The sequence below is a fragment of the Salmo salar genome, chromosome ssa09 (assembly GCF_905237065.1).
Source record: "Salmo salar chromosome ssa09, Ssal_v3.1, whole genome shotgun sequence".
Classification (NCBI taxonomy): Eukaryota; Metazoa; Chordata; class Actinopteri; order Salmoniformes; family Salmonidae; genus Salmo; species Salmo salar.
Window position 1 is genome coordinate 9,581,078 of NC_059450.1, and position 16,509 is coordinate 9,597,586.

The following is a 16,509-nucleotide window of genomic DNA, read 5'->3' on the forward strand; positions in this document are numbered from 1 at the left end:
TTTCATTTCAAAACATACAGTAAATCAAACCAAATTATATGATAACAACAAAGTGTTGTTACAGTGTGTACAGTACTTTTATCTTTGATCTTGTTATGCGGACACCAGCATGTGAACTCAGATTGAACTTTCCCTAACTGAATATCCAAGGCAAACTTCAGTCTTTTCTTGTTGTTTTATTTTTCTCTCCAGTCCTCCAACGGCTGTATAAATTCAAAAGAACATCAACACAAACTCTGCCTTTGCATTAAAGAAAGCAAACAAGTAGAAGAAACACAGACGCACTATTCCCCAGACCCCATGTTAGTGGGCTCGCAAACACCATTGCCCGGAGTGTGTTCTTGTGTGGAAGCTTGAGATCAGTATACTGGCCCTCCAGTCAGCCTTGGGATCCAGGCTGAAGAGAAAAACAACATTAAGTGCTCTTCCTTCTCCTCAGAGGGAGACAGAGCTCACCTTGCTACCTACAGTGAGGCTGAGCAGCCTGCGAGGATAAAATTGCCTTTTGTGGAAGCGTTCATTCAGATGTGTACCGTGCTGTCTCAAGCATCACTCTGAACTCATCTTCCCACTGCTCTCTCTCTCTCTCTGTCTCTTTCTCCCATCCCAGCTCCCCAGCCCCTTCTTCTGACTGCTCTAAGAATAAGTTATTCCCTGCAACTCCCTTTCCCTTTAAGCTTGTTTGGGTTTTCATTGTTTGATCTGGCTTGATAAATATGAGGAAAGCAGTTAGAAATTCATGGCTGCCTCGTTTCATCAATAAATTATTAGTTTTCTGTGCTCCCCAGTGATTGATAGGTTCTGCACAGGATGTATTGGAACCAGATGAATTCAATACAGTGGGAGTCACTGGGGAGCCACAAAGCATATCAACTCATGAAAAAATGTAGGTCAATGGAAAATGTAAAACAAAAACCAAGGGGAAGAAAGAAAGCAGGAACACGTTTTTAAAGCACATTAGATATGATCCAACATCTTTGAGTCTTTGAAAACAACAACAAATAGATACTTCTCAATGAAAAAAACACTTGAGTTCAGATTTGATCCATGGTCTTCGTTTTGTGTAGTTTGCGCACACAGGCTTTGGAGAGGACCTTGAGCACACAGCCAGGGGCCATCCCAAGAAGTCCACCGAGTTTTGCTTCTACGCCAAGCTAGTGAGATGGAAAGATAAAGCCCAACAACAGAAGCAGGTGTCCAGAATCCCACTTCTTTACACAACAGGCAGTAAGTGGAGCAATTCCTATAGAAATGTCTTCCAATGTTTCATGTGTTTCGCTACACCCCCCTCTCTTTTCCTCGCTCTCTGCGAAATGAATTGGCCCTTTTGCTTTTGTTAAAGGGAAGGTTTTCTTAGCACTCGGTTTGTGCATGTGTGTATGGAGACAGCAGAGGCATGTCGAAGTCTGAAGCGCTTTCTTTGAATTCTCAACCTGCTCTCCAAACTCGACTTTCATATATCAGGGGAACAGAACAGGTTTGCAGCCTCAGAAAGAATGTATCTCTTTACGCTGTGAGTATATACAGTACAATACTTCAAACACCATCCAGCGCTCTAAATCATAGATGAATTCAATCAGGCCATTTTGTTTAATATGTATCCAGAAAAGCCTGGTTAACTGTGTCAGGAAAACAAAATGCTAATTTTCTCCTAATGGGGGAATCAAAATGATCATGAGTTATTCATCACAATAATATAGGGGAGAGATCATAATGCTGACACAATCGTCTGTTAGATTAATGGTATTTAGCATTGCAGCAATTACACATTTTGATTGTGATATACAGTACATAGTAACTGCAACAGTGGCCTTAGATGCTCAGCTATCCAATAGTTATTACGCCTGTGTCTCTTTAGTGTGTACGCCTACACACAGACAAACATAATGCCGCTCCCCAAACGAATTGACCTCCAGGTCAAGTCAAATTCTATTCGTCACATGGTTTGTATGTAGACAAACAGTGAAGTGATTACTTAAATGATTCCGGACCTGAGAAATTATTACTTAAATGCTTCCGGACCTGAGATATACCATGACACTGTTTGAGCACCCTTCCATAATTTCACATCACCCATTGCAGCCGAGCCAGCAGTATCCTGTGTAATGGAGTTGAATTTCCTTTCATCCACTCACATTGGGACAGTGCAGTAGCGCCAAACTGGCTGTCTACAGCCCCTGCAGTCCCGGTTATGAGAGTGCTCCTCTCCCAAGTCTCTGGCCACTTTTTGGCCACTTGATCATCCCCTGGTGGCAAGAACCCCACTCCTCAAAGTCATTACTAATAGTTTAGGAGAAAAATAGGAAAAATACCTAGGCTTTCTCTGAACTATATCAATCTGACTGCACACACACACACACACACACACACACACACACACACACACACACACACACACACACACACACACACACACACACATCACTCATCACTGTAGCCGCATAGGGACAATCAGGGCCTATCAGGCACTCGCAGTGCTGTTGGCAAGCATCCGCTATCTATCGCAGGAGAGGAGGCAAAGGTTTTGGTAGCAGATTTACGTCACAGACTTTTCTTCTGAACTTGATATCGAAGGATTGACAATCCTACCTGGGTTAGGGACTGAGGTCTGACTAGTGCTGCAGATCTAGTAAAACAATTTATAATTATGTTTTATTGTCACATACACCAGATAGGTGCAGTAAAATGTGTTGTTTTACATAGTCAGCCATAGTAGTTTGGCGCCCCTGCAGCAAATTAGGGTTAAGTACCTTGCTCAAGGGCACATCAACATATATTTTTCCACTTTTCGATTACTGGCCCAATGCTCTAACCGCTAGGCTACCTATTACAGCTGGAGACTGAGGACTTATTGATAGGGACTGATGGCAGAACCTAGCACAGGCAACTTGTGGACTAGCAGGGCAGGATGCTCTAAGCCTGGCGGGCTAGGCAACTGCCTACCAACTTGAAACTGAAACTCTGACCCTACCGAGAAGGAAGGGAACTCAACATCTATGCCAGGGCGGACATCAGAGGTGACTTCTGGTGGGTCACACAGGGTGATGTCTGGCGGGTCCCCTAAGGCAATGTCTGGAAGGTCTAGAGGTATCAGGACCCTCCGGGCTGGAACTAGCACGGTACTGGCAGGTGGGACTGGAGAGGCTCCAACGTCCTGGCTGCACTTGACATTTGCAGTAGCTGCAGGCCCCATCCTAGGAGCAGATGAAGAATACCCCACTGGCTTTGGCTCCGGGCCAGGAGCAGGAGAGGCAGGTGGAGACTTCGTGGTTGAAGGTTCCAGGGCAGCAGACAGTCGAACCCCGGGCACAACTAGTAGGGGATCCCCACTGGGAGGAGAATACGACTCTGCAACGGCAACCAGAATGGGCCTGTCATGCTAAAAAGTGTCCCCCCTGCGTCACAATGGGATTCAATGAGTTCTAGCTTCTGTTGCTAGGGCTGTTGCTAGAACTTCCAAAATTCTGACCGCCCTACCTAATGAACCAAAGTGTTTATTACATTTACGTAATTTAGCAGACGCTCTTATCCAGAGCGACTTACAAATTGGTGCATTCACCTTATGATATCCAGTGGAACAACCACTTTACAATAGTACATCTATATCTTTTTTTTGGGAGGGGGGGGTTAGAAGGATTACTTTATCCTATCCCAGGTATTCCTTAAAGAGGTGTGGTTTCAGGTGTCTCCGGAAGGTGGTGATTGACTCCGCAGTCCTGGCGTCGTGAGGGAGCTTGTTCCACCATTGGGGTGCCAGAGCAGTTGCTTGGCTCTATTTTACCTATGCGTTCGTGGAGGACGGAGGATGTGGGCAGTTTTAGTTCTATTTCACCTCATAAGCGTATGCTCAGTCCGTGCAAAATGATTATCTCAGAATTGCTCTCGAAGGATGATGTTTTTTGACGTTGTCTACCTACTGACTACTTACTGCTTCAGAGGACCGAAAAGACTGGAACGAGAACGCTCTTTCTTTACCCTATATTGTATTTGTCTTTATATAAGAAAATATTTTTAAATAGGAATAAATAATTGAAGCTGTTTTTAGATAGACATTGCTAGCTGCTGTACTTTTTTACCTCAGCCTGCCTAGTCAGCTAGATAGCTAACCAGAGCTTTATTTAGCTAATGTTAGCTAGCTAGCTAACTGTTATTGTAGCTTTCTGTTTGTATGTGGCTTACACTTCAATAGCATCCTTCGAGGACATTTTCTGTTATCTTTCCAACTAGGCGAAGTACTATGAAGGCACCACTGATCTTGACAAGAGGCACAACATTCGTAGGGGGCAGAGGTTTTCCCAATTCAGGGTAACGTTAAGCAGTTAACTTATATTAGATAACTGGAAGGATTTAGCTATGTACAAACATTTTTCATCTAGCTAGTTTGTCATCTACATGTTGATAGCTATACATGTAGTTATATCTTTTTTTCATTTGATTTTAATTTTTTTTGTTATATGTCTGTCATATTGAGGTATATAGCTATAAGTTAAACCTGATCAATCAAATGGATAGGTGTAAGAAATGATGGTAATTACAACTGCACTTAACTAGGTATCTTCGCTAGACAGACAGAGAGACAGAGAGAGAGGGGGTGGATGAGAGGAAGAAAGTGAGAAAGAAAGGATGAAAGAGAGAGAAGTGGGAGAGAGAGAGAAGTGGGAAGAGAGTGGTAGACAGAGAGAGAGAGATGGAGAGAAACAGAGAGAGAAAGCCAGAAGTGCAAATGCACTTAGACTTGAGTATTTCGACAACTCTTCTCTTCCAAATTGTTAGGCAATTACATGTACCTACGGTGGAAGGATGGCCAGCCACATGGGAGGGTGATTTTCACTGAGGAGAAGGGTGCTGTGCTGACCGAGATGCACGCTGGCCATTTCGGAGTGAAGCACAAGATTGCCAAAATCAACCTACGCTTCTTCTGCCGTGGGATTGTCAAGGATGTGGGCAGCTGGGAAAGTGGAATAACCTTTTGTTTATCAATCACATTCTATTATATCTGAAATGAGAGCACACAATGTTTCAATTTATAACTTTGTACTTAAAGGTCAGTACCTGTCTATCCTGCCAGAAGTTTGAGAGTGTGAAGACTGTCGCCGGAGTTGAAGCCCATCAGTTGTTTCACCATGGCACATGATCGGTAAGTGTCACAATAAAATGTTGCACTGATAACTTGTTTTGTAATGGTTGCTTTATTTGACCACAGTAGTGTTCAATATTATATCATTTCTGTGTGTCAGTATCCTTACAAATATGAAAATCTGCATACTGTATGACACAGATACAGGTAAGAATAAAGTAATCTTCTGTCTAACACTTTAAATGTTTGGGGTGAACCTCATCGGACCCTTCACGAAATCGAGGAATGGCAACAGCTGGTGTCTGACGGCGACCGATTACTTTACCAAGTGGGGGGAGGCAATCAATACCCATTAAGGTCAGTAAAGAAAGAGAACGTGCTTAACTCTAAATTCCTTGGAATTTGCTTGGAACCAAACATTTATATTTGTGTTGTATGAAACCCATCAAGGATGAAACTGACAATACCCATTAAAGATGAGGCTAGCGAGGCCACCTCCAAGGCAATGATGGACATCTTCAACACCCACGGTTCTCCTGAGGTCATCTTGAGTGACCGACGTCGTGAACTCTGGAATTGTCACAACTTCCGCCGAAGTCGGTCCCTCTCCTTGTTCGGGCGGCGTTCGGCGGTCGACGTCACCGGTCTTCTAGCCATCGCCGATCCACTTTTCATTTTCCATTTGTTTTGTCTTTGTTTTCTACACACCTTGTTTCTATTCCCCAATTACATGTTCATTATTTAACCCTCTGTTTCCCACATGTTAGTGTGCATGTTTATTGATTGTTCATGTCGGTACTTGTCGGCTGGTTATGTTTGCCGGGTTATGTATTTAAGCCCGTTATTTTCGAGTGACCGGTATTTCTCCGCACCCTGAGTATTGTCTGTATACTGGTGCTGTCGTGGAATTAAATACCTTGTACACTCATTTCTGCTCTCCTGCGCCTGATTCACTGCACCAGTTACCCACCGCCTGACAGGAACAAGGTACGGATGTTATAGGTTATATTCTGTCACTAATGTATATATTTTTTTGCTTTATTGTTCCATAGTACATAATCTGACAATGTAAGATATTGAAATATGTCTATAGATATCCCTTTCCTACCTCCTCCTCCAGGTTTGGATGAACGGACCAACCAGACCCTCAAGACTGACATGGGAAAGTCCCTTGATGGGTACCAGGAATGATGGGAGGACAAGCTGAAGGTAATTCTCTTTGCACACAACAGCAGCGTACAGGCCTCCACCGAGTTCTCGCCCTATCACATGCTGTAAGGAAGGGAGCCGCAGCTGTTGACTGAGGTAAACAATGCAATTGTATATACTATTATTGCATATACTGTAGTCTTTAAAATGTATGATTGACTTTGTGTTGTTGTATGTCTATTGCTATTTTTGCATTACATACTTTCAGATCACTGAAGTCCCACCTGATGTGGTGGAAGTTGTCTAGATCAGAACGCCTTCGAGGACCCCCTTCAGGCACAGGTGGAGAAGGATGTGGAGTTGTTTTTGCTGTTCATTTATTTTCTGGCCGTCCAAGAGATATGTAAGAAATGCATTTGTAATAATATGAAATATAATTGCATTTATTTCTGTTATCAATCAAGGTGAGATTGAACATCGACAAGGCGCAGGAGAAAAAGAAGGGGAGCTACCGGAGGAGAATCAATAAAGGGACGAAGTGCTTCGACATCCGGGCAAATTACTTGGTTTGGAAGAAGAACGAAAGGAAGGCGAGACCTGGCTGGGGTTGCCATCTGTTAAGGTGAATATAAAAATCTCAGATAATCACTACTTGCATTTGCACACAAAATAACCTGAAGCTAGTTTTCGTTTTTTTTTCATCTTTGTCTTCCTACGGTTACTTCGGAGAAAACAAGAACCTTCTCCAGTTGTAGCAGTTACACGGTCGACCACTGAAAGCCCCGAGGCCCTACACTTCAGTGAAGCACAATAGACAAAGTATGTTAAGCTTTGGCTGACATTTGAGAAAGTAAAACATGTTTATAAAAATGTACATCTTCAATTTACCTCTCCAAATGACTTTAGGACCATTGACTGTCTGAGTCATCCAGGAGGTATCCCATTCACTGGAGCCAGTGAAGTGAAGTCAGAGGGGGACCAGTGAAGTTGGAGGGGGACCAGCTTGAGGTAAGCTATACCATCAAAAACTGTTGAACAGTACATATCTTCCATTTATAACACTGCAATAATCTATCAGATTTTCTCACAGTAAAGTGTAACCTGTGCATTTGCTTGTTTATGTCTTTATCATTTTACATTTTAGTCATTTAGTAGACGCTCTTATCCAGAGCGACTTACAGTAGTGAATACATACATTTCATACATTTTTTTTTTTGTTTTTTTTTCATACTGGTCCCCCGTGGGAATCAAACCCACAACCCTGGCATTGCAAACACCATGCTCTACCAACTGAGCTACAGGTGACTTTATCTCCTCCCCTGCTCCCTTTAACTCTGCTCCTGTTCTCCAGTACCTAGGGGTTCACATTAATGTGTTGTGAAATCTGTTGTGAATGTATTGTAATGTTTTTACAATTGTATAACTGCCTTAATTTAGCTGGACCCCAGGAAGACTAGCTGCTGCCTTGCCTTGGCAACAGCTAATGGGTATCCATAATAAATACAAATACAAAGACCCAGATGTGGATCCACCTGATATCCTCCATTACCAACCACCCTCCAACTTTTCAATACATCATCTACAGCTATTGTTATTGTCATGTTGTTATTATCTGCTAAGAAAGTTTTCTTGCCCTATCATACTTGGCACATAATATGTGAAATACACAGATTAACTAAAAACACTAGCTCTGCAAACAAAGAGAGCAGCAGTGCCTGGACTTTGTAGTCTCCCTCAAGTCCCCCTTCCGAGACTGGCTGCCCGTTGAGAACAAGTGACAGGCAGAACCTCCCACCAACACAGCAACCACCTACTCGCTATTACACACACCAGAAGTCAGTATTTCAGTCTATGATTGCCAAGTGAGTGTACAAAAAACTGTGAAAATAAATTAATGATAAAACTGTACCAAATCAAAGTTTATATATTTCAATCTTAAATATTGCCAGGTTGGGTTTCACAGCTGTTTCACAAGGTATTCATTGTAAGGTATCCCTTGATGGTATTTGTCAGTTCCACACATTTTAGTTCCACATTATTCAATGGAATATCTACATAAGCGTACAGATGCCCATTATCAGCAACCATCACTCCGGTGTTCCAATGGCACATTGTGTTAGCTAATCCAAGTTTATCATTTTAAAAGGCTAATTGATCATTGGAAAACCCTTTTGCAATTATGTTAGCATAGCTGAAAACTGTTGTGCTGATTAAAGAAGCAATGAAACTGTCGTTCTTAGACAAGTTGAATATCTGGAGCATTACAGGCTCAAAATGGCCAGAAACAAATCACTTTCTTCTGAAACTTGTCAGTCTATTCTTGTTCTGAGAAATGAAGGCAATCCATGCGAGAAATTGCTAAGAAACTGAAGATCTCGTACAACGCTGTGTACTACTCCCTTCACAGAACAGCGCAAACTGGCTCTAACCAGAATAGAAAGAGGAGAGGGAGGCCCCGGTGCACAACTGAGCAAGGGGACAAGTACATTAGAGTATGTCATTGGAACACAGGAATGATGGTTGCTGATAATAGGCATCTGTACGCCTATGTTGATATTCCATTAAAAATCAGCCATTTGCAGCAACAATAGTCATTTACAACATTAACAATGTCTTCACTGTATTTCTGATCAATTTTATGTTATTTTAATGGACAAAAAATGGCTTTTCTTTCAAAAACAAGGACATTTCTAAGTGACCCCAAACTTTTTAATGGTAGTGTATATTCAACCACACGGGTGTACTAATGAGCTATGCGAGATAGAAAACAATCCGTCAGAATAGAGGACTACTGAAATAACATGCCAGCCAGACAAGCTAGCGTATCAGTCAAATGAATTTGCATATGAATGGAGTGGAAATTAGTTGACTTTTTGATCTGTAAGGTAAGTAACATTAATGTGTCAAGCAGTTTATACGTTTTATTTGCTATTTCCGAAACAGAGCAAATTTTAAGACATGGATTTCATGTTGCTGTAATGTTAACAAGGTACCCAAAAGTAGTTTGAAGTAATGTTTTTATTTTATTAGGTCATCACACCATTGATATAGCAACGGACGCTAATAGTTTATCGAATCCTATTGTGACGCAGGGGGGGGACACTTTTTGGCTGGGGGAAATTATTTGGCATGACAAGCCCTATGGCAGCGGCTGACCGTGGTTCCACGATTAGAGCGGGAGTCTCCTTAACTATGACTACTTAAGGCTCGAGCTGAAGAGGTTGCAGACCTTGGTGTGGTGGACTGTGCACTCTGGAGTTGTCTTCATCGGCTGTGGAGCTAGGCCACTGTGGGGAGCAGAAGCGGAACCGGCGCTCCCTTGACTCCGGCCAGGGGGACCTAGAGGGACGTTGGCCTAGAGCGGTGGTGGAATTACCGTGGGGGCCTAGTGCGGTGGTGGTGTTCCCATGGGGGCCTAGAGTGGTGGTGTCGTTCTAGCCGGGGGGGCCTAGAGCGGTGACAGTCAGGAGAGTAATGGCGGTATTGGTGAGGGTGTGGTCACTCCCTGACCACTGAGGAGGCCTAGAGCAGGGCTTGTCGTAGTGTCTTACATGAGAGAGGTGCAGCTCATCTTCCTCAGGTACATGACGGCTTCGTGTGGCGGTGTGGGCAGAGGTGGGTGGTGACAGGCATTTCTTGGTGAGACGTACAAACTCCTCTTTGGGGTACCTCAACATCACAACTATAGCCGGTCAGAATCCGCCGATACAAAAGACCATGAAAAAACTGTTGGTTGCTAAATTCGGTGAGAACTAGGACCATGGAGCTTCTCTGAGCAGTCAGCTGTGAATGCCCTCACCAGCTAGGACACTTTAGCTGATTCACGTCCAAGTGTCCTGATTGGTGGGAATAGGCGGGTTATTGACAAACCTGAAGGCATATCAGATTGAGAGGGCTATCCTTTTTTAGTCACTCACCAGAAATTTGCCCAGAAATTTGCCTTCCCTGGATCCTTTGTTTAAACTTCCCAAGGTATCCCCATTCATCTCGGGTGGTACACCAAAATGTTGATGCCAGAGAAGAGGGAGGAGAACTGGGGTTATAGCCAGACTCAGGTTGTCAGCAAACCATTCACCACTTCCGAGTATATTACTCGCTGAAGTTCAGTCTCTGAACAATAAAGTATACGAACGAGCTCAGGGCGAGGTTCTCCGTCTAGAGAGACATAAGGGCTGTAACATACTCTGTTTTACAGACTCAGAACATACTTGACCATTGTTACTCTCACTTCCGGGACGGCTAAAAGGCCCTCCCCCGCCCTCCCATTGGCAAATCCGATCACGCCTCCATCCTGCTTAAACAGGAAGCACCCATGGTAAGGGCTGTTCAATGTTGGTATGAGCAATAGGAATATACAGTGCATTTGGAATGTATTCAGACCCCTTGACCTTCGAAAAGAAAGCACAGCTTTGGTGGCATGCCCGGGCGCTGAGAGAGCACGGCTCCTATCTCAGCCTCGGAGGCGTCCACCTCCACTATGAACGCCAAAGAGGGATCCGGATGAGACAGCACGGGAGCCGAGGTAAACAGAGCCTTCAGGTGACCACTGCAGCCGCACCGGTCCCCCATTCAGCAGTGAAGTGAATTCCTCACGATGCCAGGACAGCGGAGTCAATCACCACCTTCCGGAGACACCTGAAACCCCACCTCTTTAAGGAATACTGACTATGACTGCCTTGGAAGTGTGGGATCTAACATTAAGTAGTCCCATTTTGAGATGTGAGGTATTATCACAATCTCTTTCATTAATGACAGGAATGGAGGTGGTCTTTATTCCAGTGATATTGTGAAGGCGATCACCACCAAAATCATAAATGTTTTGTCACATGCACATGTAGGTAGAAGTAAAGTGACTATGCATAGATAATAAACAGAGAGTAGAAGCAGTGTAAAATTACATAATAGTCCCGGTAGCCATTTTATTAGCTGTTCGGGAGTCTTATGGCTGGGGGTAGAAGCGGTTAAGAAGCCTTGTGGACCTAGACTTGGCACTCCAGTACCGCCTGACGTGTGTAAGCAGAGAGAACAGTCTATGACTAGGGTTGCTGGAGTCTTTGGCAATTTTTAGGGACTTCCTCTGACAATGCCTGGCATAGAAGTCCTGGATGGCAGGAAGCTTGGCCCCAGTGATACCAGGCGGTGATGCAACCAGTCAGGATGCTATCAATGGTGCAGCTTTAAAACCTTTTGAGGATCTGAGGAGCCATGCCAAATCTTTTCAGTCTCCTGAGGGGCAATGGGCATTGTCGTGCCCTCTTCACAACTATCTTGGTATGTTTGGACCATGGTAGTTTGTTGGTGATGTGGACACCAAGAAACTTGAAGCTCTCAACCTGCTCCACTACAGCCCCGTCAATGAGAATGGGTGCGTGCTTGGCCATCCTTTTCCTGTAGACCACGATCATCTCCTTTGTTTTGATCACCTTGAGGAAGAGGTTGTCATCCTGGCACCACACTGCCAGCTCTCTGACCTCCTCCCTATTGGCTGTCTCATCGTTGTTGGTGATCATGCCTACCAGTGTTGTGTTGTCGGAAAACTTAATGATGGTGTTGGAGTCATGCTTGGCCATGCAGTCATTGGAGTACAGGAGGGGACTGAGTACACACCCCTGAGGGGCCCCTGTGTTGAGGATCAGTGTGGCAGATGTGTTGTTACCTACCCTTACCACCTGGGGGCGGCCCTTCAGGAAGTCCAGGATCCAGTTGCAGAGGGATGTGTTTAGTCCCAGGGTCCTTAGCTTAGTGATAAGCTCCGTGGGCACTATGGTGTTGAAAGCTGAGCTGTAGTCAATGAATAGCATTCTCACATAAGTGTTCCTTTTGTCCAGGTGGGAAAGGGCAGTGTGGAGTGCAATAGAGATTGCGCCATCTGTGGATCTGTTGGGGCGGTATGCAAATTGGAGTGGGTCTAGGGCAGTGGTTCCCAAACTTTTTATTGTCCTGTACCCCTTCAAACATTCAACCTCCAGCTGCGTACCCCCTCTAGCATCAGGGTCAGCGCACTCTCAAATGTTTTTTTTTCTCCATCGTTGTAAGCCTGCCACACACACACTATACGATACATTTATTAAACATAAGATTGAGTGTGAGTTTTTGTCACAACCCGGCTCGTGGGAATTGACAAAGAGCTTTTATAGGACCAGGGCACAAATAATAATATAATAATAATCTATAATTTTGCTCTTTATTTAACCATCTTACAAATTAAACCTTATTTGTTCATCAAAAATTGTGAATAACTGTTGGGTTGGCTTATATTGGAGAGAGTCTCAGTCTTAAATAATTTTCCACACACAGTCTGTGCCTGTATTTCGTTTTCATGCTAGTGAGGGCCGAGAATCCGCTCTCACATAAGTACGTGGTTGCTAAGGGCATCAGTGTCTTAACAACGCAATTTGCCAAGGCAAGAAACTCTGAAAGCAGCCCTATCCAGAAATCTGGCAGTGGCGACTGATTAATTACAATTTTCACAGACCGCTTGTTGCAATTTCGATGAGGCTCTCTTGTTCAGATATCGGTAAGTGGACTGGAGGCAAGGCATGAAAGGGATAACGAATCCAGTTGTTTGTGTCATACGTTTCTGGAAAATACCTGTGTAATTGCGCACCCAGCTCACTCAGGTGCTTTGCTCTATCACATTTGACATTGTCCGTAAACTTCAGTTCATTTGCACACAAAAAATCATACAATGATGGAAAGACCAGTGTGTTGTCCTTGTTTATGCAGACATAAAAGAACTCCAACTTCTTAATCATTGCCTCAATTTTTTCCCGCACATTGAATATAGTTGCGAAGAGTCCCTGTAATCCTAGATTCAGATCATTCAGGCGAGAAAAAACATCACCCAGATAGACCAGTCGTGTGAGAAACTCGTCATCATGCAAGCGATCAGACAATTGAAAATGATGGTCAGTAGTCAGTATAGAAAACTTTAAACTCGTCTCTCAATTCAAAAGAATGTGTCAATACATTGCCCCTTGATAACCAGCGCCCTTCTATATGTTGTAAAAGTGTTATATGGTCGCTGCCCATATCATTGAATTATGCAGAGAATACACGAGAGTTCAGGGGCCTTGCTAAAGTTAACCATTTTCAATGTAGTGTCCAAAACGTATTTCAAACTGTCAGGCATTCCCTTGGCGGCAAGAGCCTCTCGGTGGATGCTGCAGTGTACACAAGTATAGTCGGAAGCAACTGCTTGCACGGGCATTACCACTCCACTATGTCTCCCTGTCATGGCTTTTGCGCCATCAGTACAGATACCAACACATCTTGACCACCAAAGTCCATTTGATGCCACAAAGCTGTCCAGTACTTTAAAAATATCCTCTCGTGTTGTCCTGGTTTCCAGTGGTTTGCAGAAGACAATGTCTTCCTTAATTGACCCCCCCATAAACTGACCCCCCCCTTGTATGCAAAGCAGTAATTGTTTCGAAACATCTCCTGCCATGTCACTGATGCGTCGTGAAACAGTGTTGTTTGATGAAGAGATTGTCTGTATAGTTTTTTTGTCCTTTTCCCCCCAGTACTGTCCCAGACATATCCATGGCACTAGGAAGAATTAAGTCCTCCACAATACTATGGGGCTTGCCTGTCCTAGCCACTCGGTAGCTCACCATATAAGACGGCTCTAGCCCCTTCTTATTAACGCTATCTGTTGCTTTTATACATGTCTTACTGCTCAAAAGTCATCTTTATTCTCGCTCAAAAAACTCCTGTGGCTTATTTTTCAAGTTGTCATGTTTCATTTCTAAATATCTGCGCAAGAGTGAAGGTTTCCCGCGAGAGAGTAACGGTTAACCTGTTATGGCTAGGGGGCAGTATTTTCACGGCCGGATAAAAAACGTACCCGATTTAATCTGATTATTACTCCTGCCCAGAAACTATAATATGCATATAATTATTAGCTTTGGATAGAAAACACTCCAAAGTTTCTAAAACTGTTTGAATGGTGTCTGTGAGTATAACAGAACTCATTTGGCAGGCCAAAACCTGAGAAGATTCTGTACAGGAAGTACCCTCTCTGACCATTTCTTGGCCTTCTTGATTATCTCTATCCAAAACAGGGGATCTCTGCTGTTACGTGACACTTCCTACGGCTCCCATGGGCTCTCAGAAGGCGGCAAAAAGCTGAATCGTGGCTTTGCAGGCCCTGGCTGAAAAACATTAGCGCGTTTGGATAGTGGCCGGTCAGAGTACTATGAGACTGAGGCTCGTGCACGATTCGACTCCATGTTTTTATTCTTTCGTCTTTGAACGAAAACCACCACTCCCGGTCAGAATATTATCGCTTTTTTACGAGAAAAATTGCATAAAAATTTATTTTAAACAGCGGTTGACATGCTTCGAAGTACGGTAATGGAATATTTAGACATTCTTTGTCACGAAACGCGTCGGGCGCGTAACCCTTCGTCACCCTTGGATAGTGTCTTGAACGCACGAACAAAATGCCGCTATTTGGATATAACTATGGATTATTTTGAACCAAACCAACATTTGTTATTGAATAAGCAGTCCTGGGAGTGCATTCTGACGAAGAACACCAAAGGTAATCAAACTTTTCTAATAGTAAATCGGAGTTTGGTCAGGGCTAAACTTGGTGGGTGTCAAAATAGCTAGCCGTGATGGCTGGGCTATCTACTCAGAATATTGCAAAATGTACTTTCACCGAAAAGCTATTTTAAAATCGGACACCTCGATTGCACAAAGGAGTTCTGTATCTATAATTCTTAAAATAATTGTTATGTTTTTTATGAACGTTTATCGTGAGTAATTTAGTAAATTCACCGGAAGTGTTCGGTGGGAATGCTAGTTCTGAACGTCACATGCTAATGTAAAAAGCTGGTTTTTGATATAAATATGAACTTGATTGAACAAAACATGCATGTATTGTATAACATAATGTTCTAGGCGTGTCATCTGATGAAGATCATCAAAGGTTAGTGCTGCATTTAGCTGTGGTTTTGTTTTTTGTGACATTATATGCTAGCTTGAAAAATGGGTGTCTGATTATTTCTGGCTGGGTACTCTGCTGACATAATCTAATGTTTTGCTTTCGCTGTAAAGCCTTTTTGAAATCGGACAGTGTGGTTAGATAAAGGAGAGTCTTGTCTTTAAAATGCCAGGCCTGCTGCAAGTCCCGCCTGTCCTCCGGCGCAGCCAGAGTCGCCCGCCTGTCCTCCGGCGAAGCCAGAGTCGCCCTCCAGTCCGGGGTCCGCGGCGAGGGACCCCGCTCTAGAGGCGCCACCCAAGTGGGGTGAGCCAGTGGTGGAGCGGGGTCTGCGTCCCGCTTCAGAGCCGCCACCGCGGAGAAATGCCCACCCAGACCCTCCCCTATAGGTTCAGGTTTTGCGGTCGGAGTCCGCACCTTTGGGGGGGGGGGGTACTGTCCTGCCCTGACCAGAGCGAGCCTTTTTTATGTCTCTATTTAGGTTTGGTCAGGGTGTGATTTGGGTGGGCATTCTATGTCATTTTTTCTATGCTTTGTATTTGTTTGTTTTGGCCTGGTATGGCTCTCAATCGGGGACAGCTGTACATCGTTGTCGCTGATTGGGAGTCATACTTAAGCAGCCTGTTTTCCTTTGGGGTTTGTGGGTAGTTGTTTTCTGTCTTGTGTGTGTTCACCTGGCAGAACTGTTGGCTTTTGTTTTCCTGTTTGTTTTAAAGTGTTTCATTAAAAATAATTATGACCATTTACCACGCTGCATCATTGTCCCCTCTTCCAGATGATCGTTACACTCATGCATGCTTCAGTGTTGCCTGCCTCGAAGCAATCATAAAAGGCATTTCGCTCGTCTGGTAGGCTCGCTTCACTGGGCAGCTCGCGTCTGGGTTTCCCTTTGTAGTCCGTAATAGTTTTCAAGCCCTGCCACATCCGGCATGCATCAGAGCCGGTGTAGTAAGATTCAATTTTAATCTTGTATTGACACTTGCTTGTTTGATCGGTCGTCTGAGGGCATTGTGGGATTTATTATAAGCGTCCGGATTAGTGTCCTGCTCTTTGAAAGCGGCAGCTCTAGCCTTTAGCTCGATGCGGATGCTGCCTGTAATCCATGGCTCTGGTTGGGATATGTACGTACGGTCACTGTGGGGACGACGCTGTCGATGCACTTACTGATAAAGCTGATGACTGAGGTGGTATACTCCTCAATGACATTGGATGAATCCCGGAACATATTCCAGTCTGTGCTAGCAAAACAGTCCTGTAGCATAGCATCCGCATCATCTGACCACTTCCGTATTGAACGAGTCACTGGTACTTCCTGCTTTAGTTTTTGCATGTA

At 44.0% G+C, this 16,509-nt stretch overlaps 1 long non-coding RNA gene across 3 annotated transcripts in view; it reads left to right on the forward strand.

The window, feature by feature from the left end:
* Nucleotides 1–3,727: 3,727 nt before the first annotated feature.
* The window catches only part of LOC106610696 (uncharacterized), a 28,329-nt gene continuing 15,547 nt past the window's right edge, over nt 3,728–16,509 (forward strand). The window contains exons 1-9 of one of the 3 annotated variants that reach the window (XR_001329952.2): nt 3,728–4,305; nt 4,774–5,137; nt 5,361–5,434; nt 5,528–6,064; nt 6,198–6,286; nt 6,495–6,568; nt 6,691–6,848; nt 6,956–7,045; nt 7,133–7,234. This is a non-coding gene — a long non-coding RNA (uncharacterized lncRNA). The remainder of the gene's footprint in view (nt 4,306–4,773; nt 5,138–5,360; nt 5,435–5,527; nt 6,065–6,197; nt 6,287–6,494; nt 6,569–6,690; nt 6,849–6,955; nt 7,046–7,132; nt 7,235–16,509) is intronic. The other 2 variants (XR_006756807.1, XR_006756809.1) reach the window with 2 other exon arrangements.